Here is a 17385-nt window from a genome sequence, read left to right on the forward strand (position 1 = left end):
ACCTTTGAGGCCTTGGGCAAGGGTACTTGAACTTCTTTAGCCTCAGTTTCCCCAAATAAGCAGGATGGACTATAGTGCCTTCCAACACTAGATCTATGGTCCCATAAAGAGTAGTCTACTCCAGGTTTCCTGACTGCATAGCCACTGCTCTTTCCTTTTGTTACAAACAGCCCCCCTCTCCCTTAGGACATTTGGGAGGGCAAAACCAGATGTTTAAAAAATGCTTTTTTGCATAACACTAACTTCAAATTGGTATTATCGAGCCCCCAAGTGGCACCTCATCTTTGCAGTGCCCATCCCTTTGCCCTCCACATTCCATGGATAAAAGCAGAAGAACAAGATGTTAAAGTTATGTTTCATATTTATAGATCTCTTAATAACAGACTAGCCTTTGAGATTACCCTTCCTTCATCCATTAGTGTTCTCCCAAATAGAACATCCCTTCCAATTATAAAAGCATTCTTCAGGAATTGTACAAACAATACAGAGGTACAGGTCTTCATAGACAATGTACAATGCTGTCAGGAATAGATAGAGTTAAATTAGCTGAGTATCTGAGCTGGAGGGCAAAGGATACAGAGATTCCCAGCTAGCCTCAGTTTGGAAAGCAGAAAGGCAGCAGAATCCTGTTTTTGAGCAGGAATCTAATTTGGGCTAGAGACTGGCTCATTAGGAGGGAGGAAAAACATGGCAAGATGGGTGGTAGCAGCAGCAGCCCTTTTCCAGCTGCTTGACCCTAGGTCCAGAGTTAACTTTCCAAAGACCCAAAGTGTTGCTGATGCATCTGTCAATAATTTCTCATTTCCTTTCTCTGGAAGCCTTCTCACCTAGTGATGCCTCTGCCCTACAGCCCTCTCTTCTCATTGTTGAGACCCTGGCCCTAACCATCAGGCCATTCCCAATTCCATTCCCTGTTTTCCCTTCCAGCACCTTCCAAGACCACTAGAATGGTAGCTCTTTGTAGGTAGGGATTGTCTTTTTCTTTTTGCTTGTACTGGTGTCCCGGACACTTATCACAGTGCCTGGTACCAAGGAAGTACTAAATAAATGTTTTGTCTACATATCTATGTGGCCACATGCCCTCGCCATAGAGCCATCTTCTAAACGAACAAGGCTCTAGTAAGTATCCAAAATGGGCTCAGAATTGAGAGCTTATGAACAGGAACGGGGGTTATTACAAAAGAAACAAACATCTCCTTGGGGAAACCAGGCACGAAAGAAGAACAGAGGACAGGATAGAATGAACAAATTGTACAGGATGAATATGAAAATACAAAGATGCCTGGGGTTCATTGGAAAAAATTGTGTGGGAAAAATTGGCCTCTGGAGAATGGTCTGGTGTTGGATAGCTGGGGTGGGGAGTGGAGACTGAGTCTGGGCTTATAGGGGAGCATGGTGTCAGAATGAGACCAGTCTGGCTGGAAGGAGAGGTTCACAATGAGAATAGGAGTAAACAAGATGAAATACACTAGATAGAGTTAGACCAGATTTCAAATTATAGAATAAAGTTGTAGAATTATAGAATCTTAAGAGATGGAAGGGACCTTTCAGATCAATTAGTCCACTATTTATAAGCAGTTATTTCAACAGGGACAATTTGGGAAGAAAGCCCAGGTCTCCAACCCTTGACCAATGTGCCTTAAATGTGGCATAGTAGAAAAAGCACTGAATTTGGAGTCTGGGTCTGCGTACAAATCCTGGCTGTTATTCACCATTTGTGTGATTTTGGTCAGGTTACTCTTTCAGAGCCATGGTTTTATCTTATGTAAAAGGTGGCAGGTTCAGAGTCTGTGATCCTGTGGCGACAAATTCCCTTGAGGGGTGTGACATAACATTGGTACTTTCCAAAGGTGGAGTGGAGGGACAGTGACTGGAAGGAAGGCCAGGAAATAAGGCCATTGGGATCATGTGGTTGTATGGTGGGAAGGGGCCACTCTACAATGTGATCTGTGGGAATATCTTCAATCCCACCCTCCCTTAAAGCTGGCAAAGTGCATTACATGCATTGCCTCCTTTGACTCTGACAACCCTATGCTGTAAATACTGCAGCTGTTACTGTTTGCATTTTACAGATGAGCCAGGACAGAGGAGTCAAACTCAGGCCTTCTTCCTGACTTCACGTCCATCACTGTTTGCTACACCGTATCGCACCACTGTCCTTGAAGAAAGAAAAAATGGATTTGAGAAATGTTTTAAGAAATGGAAAGACAGGAGGAGTTATTGACTGACCAAATGAGATAGGAAATAGAGAGAAGCGAAGGATGGCTGAGCATCTGAGTCTAGGTGACTGGGAGGCAGAACAGGCTCACTGAAATGCAAACTGCTTTGCAGCAAGGGGTTTGGTTTGGGGCAGTGAGGAGGCCCAGGGCAGACAGCCCTAGGCTTGGCATGAGGACTACTGCAGTGGCCTTAGCAGGACCTGGTTCTTGCCCTGCCTCCCTAAGAGGTCGGTTTGAGGGTCCCATGAGATAACAGAAGCCCTTTGGAAGTTGGATTGCCCTACATGGTGAACTTGAAACGTAGGGTGTGTTCACTTCCAGATGAGAATTTTGTGGATGAAGAGGATGATGGCACAGAGGCTGAAGGCAGCCTGGGCAAACGTCCTAAATCTCTAAGTAGGAAAAAGATGCTACTGATGTTGTAAAGTAGACGGGAGAGGGAAGAGAATCAATGGCAGAAACAACCTACCAGGCTTTCCCTATGTGACTGAATATGTAGATATTAAAAGACCTGCATTATACTTATCACTATCTGTGGTGTCCAACCACCCAGCAACTTATCAGGAACTGTACTCATACTGCATCTACCTAATGAAGCCCACTTCTTACAAAAAAATTGACATCAACTATAGTAGGCAAGGGAGAAGTTCCTGCTGTAGGAAGGTTTGCACAATACATAGCACAAAAAATAATTTCTTATAAAAAAGTATATTTATTCAAAACTAGAAAGATGTCAAGAACTAAAGTAAAAGTGTAAATGTAACTTTAAAATAGACTATTTTGAAAACAGGCACCATTTTTAATGTTATCACTTCTTAACACATTTATTTTATGTAACAATTCAAACTTTTACTCTTATGGTAAAAAAGAAAATTTGGGAAAAATATATAAACATACATGCACTTATTTCCTTTGAATTTCTGTAAGCTCCTCAAACGTACATCCATGTCCATTGGCAGCTGCATACAGACACCCCATATAAGCAACCTCAACATGTTAAATACAGTCAGGGGGTAAACTATGGTCCTAACTGATAACTTATTCATCTGCAGTTAAGAGCACGTAAGCAAATATTGTCTATGAAAAATTAAAATTTATCGTAGGTCTAACTTCCTTTTTCAAGTATTCAGGTATTTTGATTATTGCCTTCAAAGGAAAGTAGAACCTAAAAAGCAGCCTTCTTTCAAAGGACAAATTCTTCTATCCACCTATTAGGTTCTGAACTTCTGAATCCTGAGGCTGTTCAAGTATGGCAGCAAGAAAAAAAAGAGTATGGAAACAAATGTCATTGAATTCTGTGGGGAAGGGCTAGAGACCCAGAAAACTGGGTGCAGAATTCAGAAGCAGCCTAAATCATGTTATTTGATCTTGCTTCAAAATTCTATGGAAGTGGAAACACTTTTTCTTTGGTGAACACAACACTAATGTATGTTGTTCAAATTTAGGCTTGATCTCTGGGAAAAGGGCAAGAAAGGTCAGGCCATAGAGTTGTAGCAGTCTGCCACTCTTGTTTCTGGTTTTTTTCCTCAAAAGTTGAAAAAAAATTATCTGATTCCTAAGTATTTGGGCTGGCCTCTAGATCCAAAGCAAGACTATTAAGTCCTGCTAAAAGGTATTTTGGGGCCTGTTACTGACATCATGTGTTGACCCTGGACCCAAAGGAACAGTAAAAAGTAAATGAAAAGGGTTTGTACACAATGTTGGACCATTCCCCGACTGCTACCATGCTGAGATGAGCCAGAAGGATGTCAGTGAAAAAACAACACAGCTTCAAAAGTCTGAGCACAGGGGCAGCTAGGTGGCGCAGTGAGTAGAGCACCGGCCCTGGAGTCAGGAGTACCTGAGTTCAAATCCGGCCTCAGACACTTGACACACTTACTAGCTGTGTGACCTTGGGCAAGTCACTTAACCCCAATTGCCCTGCCTTCCCCCCTGCAAAAAAAAAAAAAAAAAAAAAAAGTCTGAGCACATAATAGTTTATATATACCATCACCAGTCATACCAAGGAGATTCATTAAGAGCAAAAGTCCCACCTCAGTGAGTTCAAGAAAGAGGTCAGGTACAACCCAGAGTCTCCCAGTGAAATGGACCTCTTCTTCTGGCATGTCTTGCCGAGATCACCTCCAGTGGCCAGAGTCCTAGGTGGCTACCAGGGGATGGGGCAAGGCATGCACCCCAAAGAAAAGGCTGTGCCAAGGCCTCCTGGGGTGAGAAGCAAACCCCACTTAACACCACTGAGGACTGGGAGCCTTCCTACCTCTCCCTGCGATTCTTTCCCATGACCCAAAGTAGTGGAAACACACAAGACATGATGCATTTGGTATGAATCCTGCAGCTCACTCGCCTAAATCATCAAGGGCTCTTATGTCCACCTAAAATCTTATCCAATGTTTCTGCTGCTGAGATATCAGCGCATTAAAATAAAGTCTCTAGTTCTCCTCTCCTGAGCCCATTTCCTCTCTCAAAATTTTAGTGCTAATATACAACTGAGGGAGAAAATGCAATGGTGTCTGCATCCTTGAGGACAGTTCAGTCTTCAGCTCTTGGATGGGCCCCAGTAGAAAGCTGCAGCTCTGTTCAAGATGACTCCATAAAGGCAAATCAACTCATCTAGTCTGGGCAGGGGTTCAGAAATGGAAAGTCTCACTTTCTGACGACGTGGCCTGTAATTCCTGAAGAAGCATTTAAGGGAATTCTTTCTCATTGACAAAAATCACCACTTACGTGCAAGAAGATATTTAATTTGTATAGCAAGGGTAAAAATACTCTCATTGATCCCCAAATCCCTTCTCTTTACAATACTAATGGCAGTAGTTCTCATTGGCAGTTCCCCTAAAGTCTCTGATGAGAGGTATAATTGGGGTCAACAATCTCTAAAGTAGGATGAGGCTCAGGGAAAGGCAAGTGGCCTGTTTAACTAGCCTAGAGCCTGGCTGAAATAACATGTTCTTTCTAAGCCAAAACAGAAGTGAACTGACTTGATGGGGAACAACTAGGAGACCAAATTGACCCATCCTTCAGAACAAGTACTGAAGACCCAGTGAAAACAAGGGTTTTTTTCTCCATTATAGTTTGCCAAAAACCAAAACTGGCTACAGCGAGGGTCTTTTGTCCACTCATCAGACCCTCAATAAATTATTATTGCAATTCAAAGAAATTCTCAGCACAAGAAACAGGTGTGACCATACAGTCACAAGTGCCTCTCCTGCTGACTTATGCAAAAGCCCATCCCGATGCACATAGGTGGCTCAAGTAGAATTATTCTACAGAGACATCTTTCTGGACACCACATGCCTTCAACAGGTAGATGTGCATGGTATAAAAAACCTTCACCCCATCCCCAAAGTCAGTTTACTGGCAAGAGGGGCCCCTTGGAATGCTTCATATGGTCAAATACTTCCATTTCCTTTAAATACTGACTGCAGAAGTGAATCAGTTCTTCCTGGACCTCTGGATTAGAAACCTCATCTTTGCCCAAAATGGACAGACAGCAGCATCATTCAGTGGGGGCAGGGTGGTGGAAATAGGCTGCTCCCATCCTTTCTCCTTCCATTCTTTCAGGACTTCAGACCCATCATAGCCATCATCTCTTCATAGACAGTCCATGCCACCGCTGCCATCAGAGATCATCTAAGGGCACGGGGAACACCACCATGGAAGAACCCGACTAGCCCATAATCCTGTAAGAAGAAAGAATTCGTGCAAAAAGCAAAATTCTAAAATATGAGAGGATGCCACAGTTGAGAGGATACCGGATGGTAGCCTTGCTGATGGACTCTTAGATACTTTCTAGCTATGTGTTGCTGGGCAAGTCACTTAACCTGAGTCTCACTTTCCTCGTCTATAAAATGAGGGGGTTGGATTAGATAGGTCTAATCTAAGGTCTAACTGCTAAGGACCCTTTTAGCTCTAAGTCTATGATTCTTTTTTTAAAATTTATTTAATAAATTTAGTTTTCAGCATCAATTTTCACAAGAGTTTGAATTACAAATTTTCTCCCCATTTCTACCCTCCCACCCACTCCAAGATGATGTATATTCTGGTTGCCCCATTCCCCAGTCAGCCCTCCTATCTGTCACCCCACTCCCCTCCCATCTCCTTTTCCCTTCTTCTCTTGTAGGGCAAGATAAATTTCTATGCCCCGTTGCCTGTGTATCTTATTTCCTAGTTGCATGCAAAAACTTTTTTTTGTTACTGTTGTTTTTGAATGTCTGTTTTTAAAACTTTGAGCTCCAAATTCTCTCCCCTCTTCCCTTCCCACCCACCCTCCCTATGAAGGCAAGGAATTCAACATAGGCCACATGTATATCATTATGTAAAACCCTCCCACAATACTCATGTTGTGAAAGAGTAACTATGTTTTGCTTCTTCCTAACCTATCCCTCTTTATTGAATTTTCTCCCTTGACCCTGTCCCTTTTCGAAAGTGTTTGTTTTTGATTACTTCCTCCCCCTGTCTGCCCTCCCTTCTATCATCCCCCCTTTTTTATTCCCTTCCTCCTTCTTTCCTGTGGGGTAAGATACCCAGTTGAGTGTGTGTTATTCCCTCCCCAAGTCAAATCTGATGAGAGCAAGATTCACTCATTGCCCCTCACCTGCCCCCTCTTCCCTTCCTACAGAACCACTTTTTCTTGCCTCTTTTATGCGAGGTAATTTACCCCATTCTATCTCTCCCTTTCTCCCTCTCTCAATATATTCCTTTCTTATCCCTTAATTTGATTTTATTTTTTTAGATATCATCCCTTCATATTCAACTCACCCTGTGCCCTCTGTCTATACATATATATATATACATATACATATACATATACATATATATACACCTACATATATACATACACAGACACACACATATGTATATATATGCATACACATATATATGTATATTCCTTTCAGCTACTATGATATTGAGGTCTCATGAATCATATACATCATCTTTCCATGTAGGAATGTAAACAAAACAGTTCAACTTTAGTAAGTCCCTTATAATTTCTCTTTCTTGTTTACCTTTTCATGCTTCTCTTGATTCTTGTGTTTGAAAATCACATTTTCTATTCAGCTCTGGCCCCTTCACTGAGAAAGCTTGAAAGTCCGCTATTTTGTTGAAAGTTCATATTTTGCCTTGGAGCATGATACTCAGTTTTGCTGGGTAGGTGATTCTTGGTTTTAATCCTAGCTCCACTGACCTCTGGAATATCGTATTCCAAGCCCTTTGTTCCCTTAATGTGGAAGCTACTAGATCCTGTGTTACCCTGATCGTTTTTCCACAATACTCAAATTGTTTTGTTCTGGCTGCTTGCAGTATTTTCTCCTTGACCTGGGAGCTCTGGAATTTCACAACAATGTTCCTAGGAGTTTTCTTTTTGAGATCTTTTTGAGGAGGTGATCTGTGGATTCTTTCAATTTCTATTTTACCCTCTGGCTCTAGAATATCAGGGCAGTTCTCCTTCATAATTTCTTGAAAGATGATATCTAGGCTCTTTTTTTGATCATGGCTTTCAGGTAGTCCAATAATTTTTAAATTATCTCTCCTGGATCTATTTTCTAGGTCAGTGGTTTTTCCAATGAGATATTTCACATTGTCTGCCACTTTTTCATTCCTTTGGTTCTGTTTTAGAATATCTTGATTTCTCATCAAGTCACTAGCTTCCACTTGCTCCAATCTCATTTTTAAGGTAGTATTTTCTTCAGTGGTCTTTTGAACCTCCTTTTCCATTTGGCTAATTCTGCCTTTCAAGGCATTCTTCTCCTCATTGGCTTTTTGGAGCTCTTTTGCCATTTGAGTTAGTCTATTTTCTAAAGTGTTGTTTTCTTCAATATTTTTTTCAGTATGTTTTTGGGTCTCCTTTAGCAAGTCATTGACTTGTTTTTCATAGTTTTCTTGCATCATTCTCATTTCTCTACCCAATTTTTCCTCTGCTTCTCTAACTTGCTTTTCCAAATCCTTTTTGAGCTCTTCCATGGCCTGAGACGAGTTCATGTTTTTCTTGGAGGCTTTTGGTGTAGGCTCTTGGACTTTGTTGACTTCTTCAGGCTGTACATTTTGGTCTTCTTTGTCACCAAAGAAAGATTCCAAAGTCTGAGACTGAATCTGAGAGCGTTTTCGCTGCCTGGCCATGTTCCCAGACAACTTACTTGACTCTTGAGTTTTTCATCAGGGTATGACTGCTTGAAGAGTAGAGAGTACTTTGTTCCAAGCTTGAGGGGATGTGCTGTTGATTTCAGAGCTATTTCTATACAGCCAGCTCTGCCACACCAGCACTCCTCCTTTCTCAAGAACGACCAACCCAGACCTGACACAAATCTTAAGCAGGCTCTGCACTCCTGCTCTGATCTGCCACTTAATTCCTCCCAACACGTGGGCCTGGGGCTGGAAGTAACTGCAGCTGTAGTTCTATAGCTGTACCACCCCTGCTGCCCCTGGGGCGGTGGCCAAACAGTGAACTCTGTCCCTCGAAGCTTTTCACACTAACTTTCTCAGTTGTCTTTCGTGTTTGTGGGTTGAGAAGTCTGGTAACTGCCACAGCTCACTGATTCAGGGTGCTAGGGCCTGTTCCGGCCTGCTGCTGGTCTGGTTGGTCCTGCCGCCGCCCACGCTGAGCTCCGCTCCCCTCCTCTCCGTGCGTGATAGACCTCATCCAGTGACCATCCAGGCTGTCCTGGGCTGGATCCCTGCTTCCCTCTGCTATTTTGTGGGTTCTGCAGTTCTAGAATTTGTTCAGAGCCATTTCTTACAGGTTTTTGGAGGGACATGGTGGTGAGCTCATGCAAGTCCCTGCTTTCCAGCTGCCATCTTGGCTCTGCCCCCCTCTATGATTCTTTAGTAGAAGAATGTGTACTGTACAGGGTAGCCCATATGTCTTAGTGCTGAGACTTTTGGGACACTCCATATTCCTATATCATCCTTATCTTGGCATCTGAACAACCCTCTGGATTTTAATCATAAACAAGACTTGGGCAATGTCTTAGCCGATTCTCTTCACCAGAATGTATTCCTAGCCCTAAAGCAATAATAGCTTTTTCCCATCTTTGGAGAATTTTAGTTTGCAAAGCACTTTTCTCTCATAACCCTGTAAGGCAGGAGGTATACGTATATCTGTTCTAATTTTGATGTGAGCAAATCGAGTCTCCTCCAGATCAGAGGCCAGACACAAACACCCAGCAATGACCAATGATTAGCTAGCTCAGCCTTACTTTGAAGATGACTGTGACAGTTTGGTTAATCCTCTGAAATTTCTCTGGCAACAGCTGCATGTGTTTTTTGACAACATCTGCAGGCTGAGTTGCCAGTGATGCCAGAATGCCAGCAAAGGCCCCACAACTGAAGTTCACAAAGGGAACGAGGGTAGTGTCCAATTCATCTGAAATGGGACAAAAGCAAAATTCACTGGAAAAAGTCCCACCTCCCAAGGGCAATACCAACCTTCCTCTTCCTACCAGTTCTTTACATGAACTACCAAACTATGGATTCAAAGTCAACCAAAGACTGTGTGATTATGAAATAAAGCCAATTAAAAACATGAATCATTCTCAGAAAAAATACTTTGCAGCCCATGTATTATACCCTTTGTCATTGAATGGTATGACCTTCCTGCCTTCCTCCTTCTCTCCTTCCTTTCTCTCCCTCTGTCCACATAGGAAAACATACCCTTACCTATAGGTGATAAGCCCAAAGGAATGTAAATTTTGAACACTGAAGATATCTTGGGGCTCACTGGCTAGATTTCTTTCTTGAGGACCATGTCTTAAACCCAAATCACTCTGGCTCTCGTTGATTGGCCAACAACAGCTCCCAGCCAGAGCCTCACTTGGTCATTGTTTGAGCCCAGTTGACAATTGCTTGGTGTTGGCCAAAAACCCTGAAGGTCCTGCCCTCCCAGATCTATTTTTTTTTGACTAGGTAAAAGAAGCCTTTCTTTGCCTTATTTCTTGCCTAACCTTAATCACTGAATGGGAATTGCCTCATTCAACCTAAAACCTACTAGAGATCTTAGATTAAAAAGGCCAAAACTTCCCACAGCATGTGAGGCCATCTCCAGTCATCCTGATCCATATCTGGCCACTAGACCCAGATGGCTCTGGAGGAGAAAGTGAGGCTGGTGACTTTGCACAGCCCTTTCTCACTTAAATCCAAGTCACTTGCAAGTCATGGCGTCACTTTCCTGATGTCATGGTCTTCTTCAAAAATGGAGAGAAAGAACAAACAACAACTGGTATGAGCTAGGTCAACAGCACCTAGGGGTTTTGTTTGTTTATTTGAGTTCAGTCTCCTATCACAGGGAAATGAAGTATATTCTGTACAGTCATAGCATAGAATCCATGTCTTCCTTCTTAAGAGCTATCACTCCTGTCCCCAACAACAATAGCACATGTCACAACTTCCTGCCGAACTAACTTATCCAAAGCTATAACTTGGTCCACATTATTGGCCAAAGAAGAATTTTTGGTTGGAAAATCAACTAGAGATTCAATTCCTAAGAGGGTGAATTTTGCTGGTCGCATAAAACTTGCCTATTCCCTGAATGCCTCAGAAGATCAAGCCAATGTTTGCTTCTAAAGGAATCTGCCAAATGTGCATCTCTTTATAAAGTCAGTGAGAGAACTTCAAAGTCCAAGGGGCATTAGACTGCATTAAGAAGTTCAGTATACACCATGCCTGAATATTCATGTTGATTTCCTTCCTTAAGTTTCTGAAACCAAAAAAACCTTCAGGGACTTTGGAAGATCTCCCCAAAAGGCTGTTTCTTTTTGTCCTGATTTCCACTCAATATTTCAAAACCAGGTATCAAGGAACCATCAGTCTTTAAAAGTTCATGGCACAGTGGCTGTAGAATTGGCTCTGGCATCAAAGGTCCTGGGTTCAAATTCTACTTCTGATGCATACAGCTTGGCCTTTGGCAAGTCATAACTTCCCTGGGCCTTTTTCTTCATTTGGAAAATGAGGGATTTGACCAGAAGCAATACAGAAAATTCAATTCAGAGAACTACCATTAAGTGCCTACTATGTGCCAGCTACTATGCCAAGCACTGAGAGTATAGACAAAAACACAAAAAGTCCCTGACCTCAAGGAAGTTGTATTCAACTGGAACAATGGAATATATACAAAAATAAATATAACACAAAGGTGACATGTTAAGTGTGAGAACAGCAGCAACTGGCAATGAGGAGGTTCAGGAAAGAGGGTGAGGTCATAGAAAGCTTCTAGAAGGAAGAGAAGCCCCTGAGGTGAACCTTGGGAGGTATTTACCAGAATAAAGAATCTGTGAAACAAATGAAGGATTTTTTAAACAAAGGAATGACATGACAATCTTCAACTTTTCTCAAGTTGACCAAAAAGTTTACTAGGTGGGAATTCACTAGAGATGATAAGACATATTTTTTTCTACAGACACTGGTAAGCATGGCTCAAAGAATTATATGGAAACCATTTCAAACTAAAAACCATTTTCATATTTTAGTTCAGTCTGAAATAGAAGAATAGTGAGGTCCCCTGAGACCAAGATATCTTTCCCAAAGTCACCTGAACCTCAGTTTACTCATCTTGTAAAATAACGAAGCAGGAGGCTCAACATGGCATGCTGCATAAAGCGCTGGATTAGATTCGTTTGAATCCCACCACTGCTTAAACTTCACTAAGACTTTTAGGACACCCTAAAGAGGGATCTTCATATGAAAAATCTCTGGCAGGTTTTAGTGGACATCACAAACTCTTTAGATGGCTCAGTGGATAGTGCACCTGGCCTGGAGTCAGAAGACTCCTTTTCATGAGTTCAAAGTCAACCTCAGGCATGAATTTTGTGATACTGGGCAAGTCACTTAATCTTGTTTGCTTCAGTTTCCTCATTTGTAAAATGAGGTGGAGAAGGAAATGGCAAACCACTCTCATATCTCAGGAAGAAAATCCCAAATGGGGTCATGAGTCAGACATGACTGGAAATGACAGTACTTTGAACAAACTCTTTATGAGCCAGCAGTGTGTTCAGCAGTCAAGGAAGCTAACATAATGACCTAGGAGAGGCAGAACTTCCAGGAATAATTTGAGTTTCCCATTGAATTCTTGGTCAGGCTACTCTGGAGTATTATGGTCAATTCTGGGAGACATATTTCAGAAAGGAAATTAATAAACTGGCATGTCCAGGAGGGCAATGAGGATGGTGAAGGGAGATTCAAGTTCAGGCCATGGGAAAACTGGGATCAGGAATGCTTGGGAAGACAAATAGGCATAGCCAGGGAGAAGGCACATTTGAAAAGCTATGAAGGGGCCATGGAATTCCTATGTTCAGAGTTGGCCCCTGAGGGCAGAATTAAGAGCAGAGGGTGAAATGGGAAAAAGCAAAATTGAGATTTCACAGAAGGTAGAATGTCCCAAAAATTAGAGATATCCCAAAGTGGAATGGGCTAGCTCAGGAAGGAGTCGATTCTGGCTTAGTGGAGGAAATCTTTCAGCAAACTCTAAGTGACCAAGTAATGATCATGCTGTAGATTTCTTGTCTGAGGGAGAAGTTCAACTAGATGGCAGAAGAGGTCCCTTCCAACTCTGAAATTCTACAATGCCTCAATATCTGACCTACCCACCCTCCAGGGAAGTACATGCCTGCAGCCCAAACAGAAGTCATACTATCTCTAATAATGCCCTAGTTGAAAGCCCTCTGCTCTCACTCTTTAGAAATCACCTGATATTTACTTTTCTTTACTCCTTAATTTTTAATTTTGTATCATCACATCAAAGTCAACTTATAACCACACTCTCTGTTTATGTATACCACTTCTAACTGCCTTAGGAAGGATACAATTCTCAAGAGTTACAAGTATCATCTTCCCATGTAGGGATGTCCAACAGTTTAACCTTATTGAATAACATGATTTTTTTTCTTTCCTGTTTGCTTTCTTTATGCTTCTCTTGAGTCTTGTATTTGAAGATCGAATTTTCTCTTCAGTTCTGGTCTTTTCATCAGGAATGTTTGAAAGTAATTTATTTCATTGAATGTCCATCTTTTCCCTGAAATATTATGCTCAATTTTGCTGGGTAGTTGATTCTTGGTTGTAATGCTAACCCCTCTGCCTTCCTGAATATCATATTCTAGTATCTCCAGTTCTTTAATATAGAAGCTAAATCCTGTGTCATCCTGACTGCAGCTCCTTGATATTGAATTGTTGCTTTCTGGCTGCTTGCAGTATTTTCTCCTTGACCTGATAATTTTGGAAATTTGGCTACAAATTCTTTGGAGTCTCCATTTTGAGATCTTTCAGGAGGTGATTGGTTGATTCTTTCAATGACTAATGAACCCTCTGGTTCTAAAATATCAGGGCAATATTCCTTGATAATTTCCTGAAAGATGCTGTCCAGGCTCTTTTTTTTTTTAAAATCATGGCTTTTAGGTAGTTGAATAATTCTCAGATTATCTCTCCTGTATCGATTTTCCAGGTCAGTTGTTTTCCTCATAAGGTATTTTATATTTTCTTCTATTTTTTTATTCTTTTGATTTTGTTAGACTGATTCTTGATGTCTCAAAAAGTCATTAGCTAATTTTTAATTTAGTTTAATTTAAATTTTAATTTTTAAGGAATTATTTTCTTCAGTTAGCTTTTCTACCTCCTCTTCCATTTGGCCAATCCTATTTTTTAAAGAGTTGTTTTCTTTGGTGGATTTGTTTTACATTTGTATTTTTTTTAAGGACGTGTTTTCTTCAGGCAATTTTTGTCTTTCCTTTTCCAAGCTACTGATTCTTTCTTCTATATTTTTCATTTCTTTACCCAATTTTTCTCCTACCTCTCTCATGTGACTTTTAAAATCCTTTTTGAGCTCCTCCAAGAGAAGGAGCTTGAGACCTATTTATATTCCCCTTTGAGGTTTTGAATGTAGGGATTTTGACAATGTTGTCCTCTTCAGAGTTTACGGGGGTTTGTTTGTTTGTTTTTTGTTTTTTTGCAGGGGGAAGGCAGGGCAATTGGGGCTAAGTGACTTGCCCAAGGTCACACAGCTAGTAAGTGTGTCAAATGTCTGAGACTGCATTTGAACTCATGTCCTCCCAACTTCAGGGCCAGTGCTCTACTCACTGGCCATCTAACTGCCCCTGAGTTTGTGTCTTAAACATCCCTGTCACCACAGTAGCTTCTATGGTCGAGGCTCTGTTTTATTTCTTGCTCATTTGTTTGTTCTTGGCCTGTTTCCTGGCTTTTAAAGTTGAACTCTCCTACTGGAGCACAAGGGGCATTGTCCCAAGCTTCTTGTACTGGGGGCCAGGGACTTGTTCACTGACTTTATGCACTGGGGCCTCAGGTGTTGAGGCTTGCTTACTGCATTGAAGTACCCTCTACTAGTCATGACTGTTGTTGCCTGGGTTCTGAGGCTGGAGGCCTCATAGCTGGCCTGCTAAGCCAGGACCAAGGGGCCTTGGTTGCTGATCTTTGCTGTGGCTAAGAGCCTCCTGCTGGCTCCCTCAGAAACAATGTGTGCTGGGCTGTACTCCTCTTTTACCAAGTAAGACAGACCTTTCTTGAAATCCTTCAAAGTGATCTCAAGCTGGAAAATTTTCTCACTCTGTCTTTTTCTGGGTTCTGTCTCTCCAGAATCCAATTCGGGGTTTGATCTAATGTTCTTTCCTAGGGAAACCAGGAAGAGCTCAGGCAACTTCCAGTCTTCTCTCCACCATCTTGGCTTTGCCCTTGATAGGTACTATTCTACATAAATGTTGTATTTCTTTAATAGAATGTAAGCTCCCTGAAGGGAGGAATTCGTTTATTCTGTCAAAGTCTGTCAGGGTTGGTCCTCACAGAATCAATATATCTGTGGTTGTGTATAATGTTCTCCAGGCTCAGCTCTGCTTACTTGGCATTATATTGCGTAAGTTCTTCCACATTATTATGAAGTCCGTATCTTCCCCAATTCTTATAGCACAATAGTATTCCATTACCTTCATATATCACAACTTGTTTAGCCATTCCCCAATGGATGGGCATCTTCTTGATTTCCAATTCTTTGCTACTACAAAAAGAGCCAGTATAAATATTTTTGTACATATGGGTACTTTTCGCTCCTCTGTGACCTCTTTGGGATACAACCCTAGAAGTGGTATTGCTGGGCCAAAGGGTATGAACATTTTTATAGCCCTTTGGGCATAGTTCCAAATTGCTCTCCAAAATGGCAAGATTAGTTCACAACTCCACCAGCAACGTAACAATGTTCCAATTTTCCCACATCCTCTCCAGCATTTATCATTTTCTTGTTTTGTCATGTTAGCCGATCTGACAGAAGAGATGAGGTACCTAAGAGTTGTTTTGATTTGCATTTCTCTAATCAGTAGTGATTTAGAACATTTTTCATATACCTGTAGATATCTTTAATTTCTTCCTCTGAAAACTGCCTGTTCATATCCTTTGAATATTTCTCAATTGGGGAATGAGTTGTATTCCTATAGATTTGGCTCAGTTCCCTGTATATTTTAGAGATGAGGCCTTTATCAGAGACATTAGTTGTAAAGATTTTCTCCCAATTTTCTGCTTCCCTCCTAATCTTTGTTGCATTGGCTTTTTATATACAAAACTTTTCAATTTAACATAATCAAAATTATCCATTTTGCATTTTGCAATGCTCTCTAGCTCTTCTTGTATCATGAATTCCTTGCTTTCCCATAAATCTGATAGATAAATTATTCCTTGCTCTCCAAATTGCTTATAGCATTAGCCTTTATTCCTAAATCATGAACCCATTTTGAGTTTATTTTGGTACATGGTGTAAGATGTTGGTCTATGCCCAGTTTCTGCCCTACCATTTTCCAATTTTCCCAGCAGTTTTTGTGAAATAGTGAATTCTTAGCCCAGAAGTGCGATTCTTTGGGTTTATCAAAGAGCAGATTACTATAGTCTTTGACTCCTGTGTCTTGTGTACCTAACCTATTCCACTGATCCACCACTCTGTTTCTTAGCCAGTACCAGGTAGTTTTGATGACTGCTGCTTTACAGTACAGTTTAATATCTGGTATGGCTAGGCCACCTTCCCTATTATTTCTTTTCATTAATACCCTAGATATTTTAGACCTTTTGTTCTTCCAGATGAATTTTGTTATTATTTTATCCAGCTCTGTAAAATAATTTTTTGGTAGTTTAATTGGTATGGTGCTGGATAAATAATTTAATTTTAGGTAAGACTGTCATTTTTATTATATTAGCTCAGCCTGACCATGAGCTACTGATATTTTTCCATTTATTTAGGTCTGATTTTATTCGCAGGAAAAGTGTTTCATAATTATGTTCATATAGGCCCTGGGTTTGTCTTGGCAGATAGACTTCCAAATAATTTATAGTGTCTTGCAGTAACTTTAAATGGAATTTCTCTTTCTATCTCTTGCTGTTGGGCTTTGTTAGTAGTGTATAGGAATGTCAAGGATTTATGTGCGCTTATTTTATATCCTGCAAATTTGCTAAAGTTGTTTATTATTTTAAGTACTTTTTTACTGGATTTTCTAGGATTCTCTAATTAAATCATCATATCTGCTGCAAAAAGTGATAATTTAGTTTTCTCTTTGCCTATTCTAATTCCTTCAATTGCTTTTTCTTCCTATATTGTTACAGCTAACATTTCTACTATCAGCGGTGATGATGGACATCCTTGTTTCACCCCTGGTCTTATTGGGAATGCATCTAGCTTATTGCCATTACAAATAATGCTTGTTGATGGTTTTAGGTAGATGATATTTATAATTTTAAGGTAGGCTCCATTTATTCCTATGCTTTCTAGTGCTTTTAATAGGAATGGGTGTTGTATTTGTCAAAAGCTTTTTCTGATACTAGAAACCTGTGAAAAATGAGGTTCATGTACCCCTTGATAGGGTGAGGGGGTTAGCCAGGGCTACCTGCCATAGCCCACTGCTCCCCTTGTAGCAAACCAAGGAGAGTCCTGCTCCACATGCAAAAATGAAACTTAAATTGAAGTGAGCAAAGGAAGCATTTATTATGGTTCTTGCAAGAAGCGGGTGTGTGGCACCCTCTAGGGAAACACATGTACCATACAGAAGACAAACTGAACTTTTTATGAGGTTAGTTCTTCCTGGTCCCTGTAACAACAATGCTGCTAGCAGCTGCTGCTGAGGTATAAGTCCCAACAAGACCAGCAGCAAGAGCTGCCAGCACAAGTTCTTTGATCTGCTCTTCTAAAGAAAGCAACTTT

This window comes from Trichosurus vulpecula, chromosome 5 (genome assembly GCF_011100635.1).
Source record: "Trichosurus vulpecula isolate mTriVul1 chromosome 5, mTriVul1.pri, whole genome shotgun sequence".
NCBI classification, from domain to species: Eukaryota; Metazoa; Chordata; class Mammalia; order Diprotodontia; family Phalangeridae; genus Trichosurus; species Trichosurus vulpecula.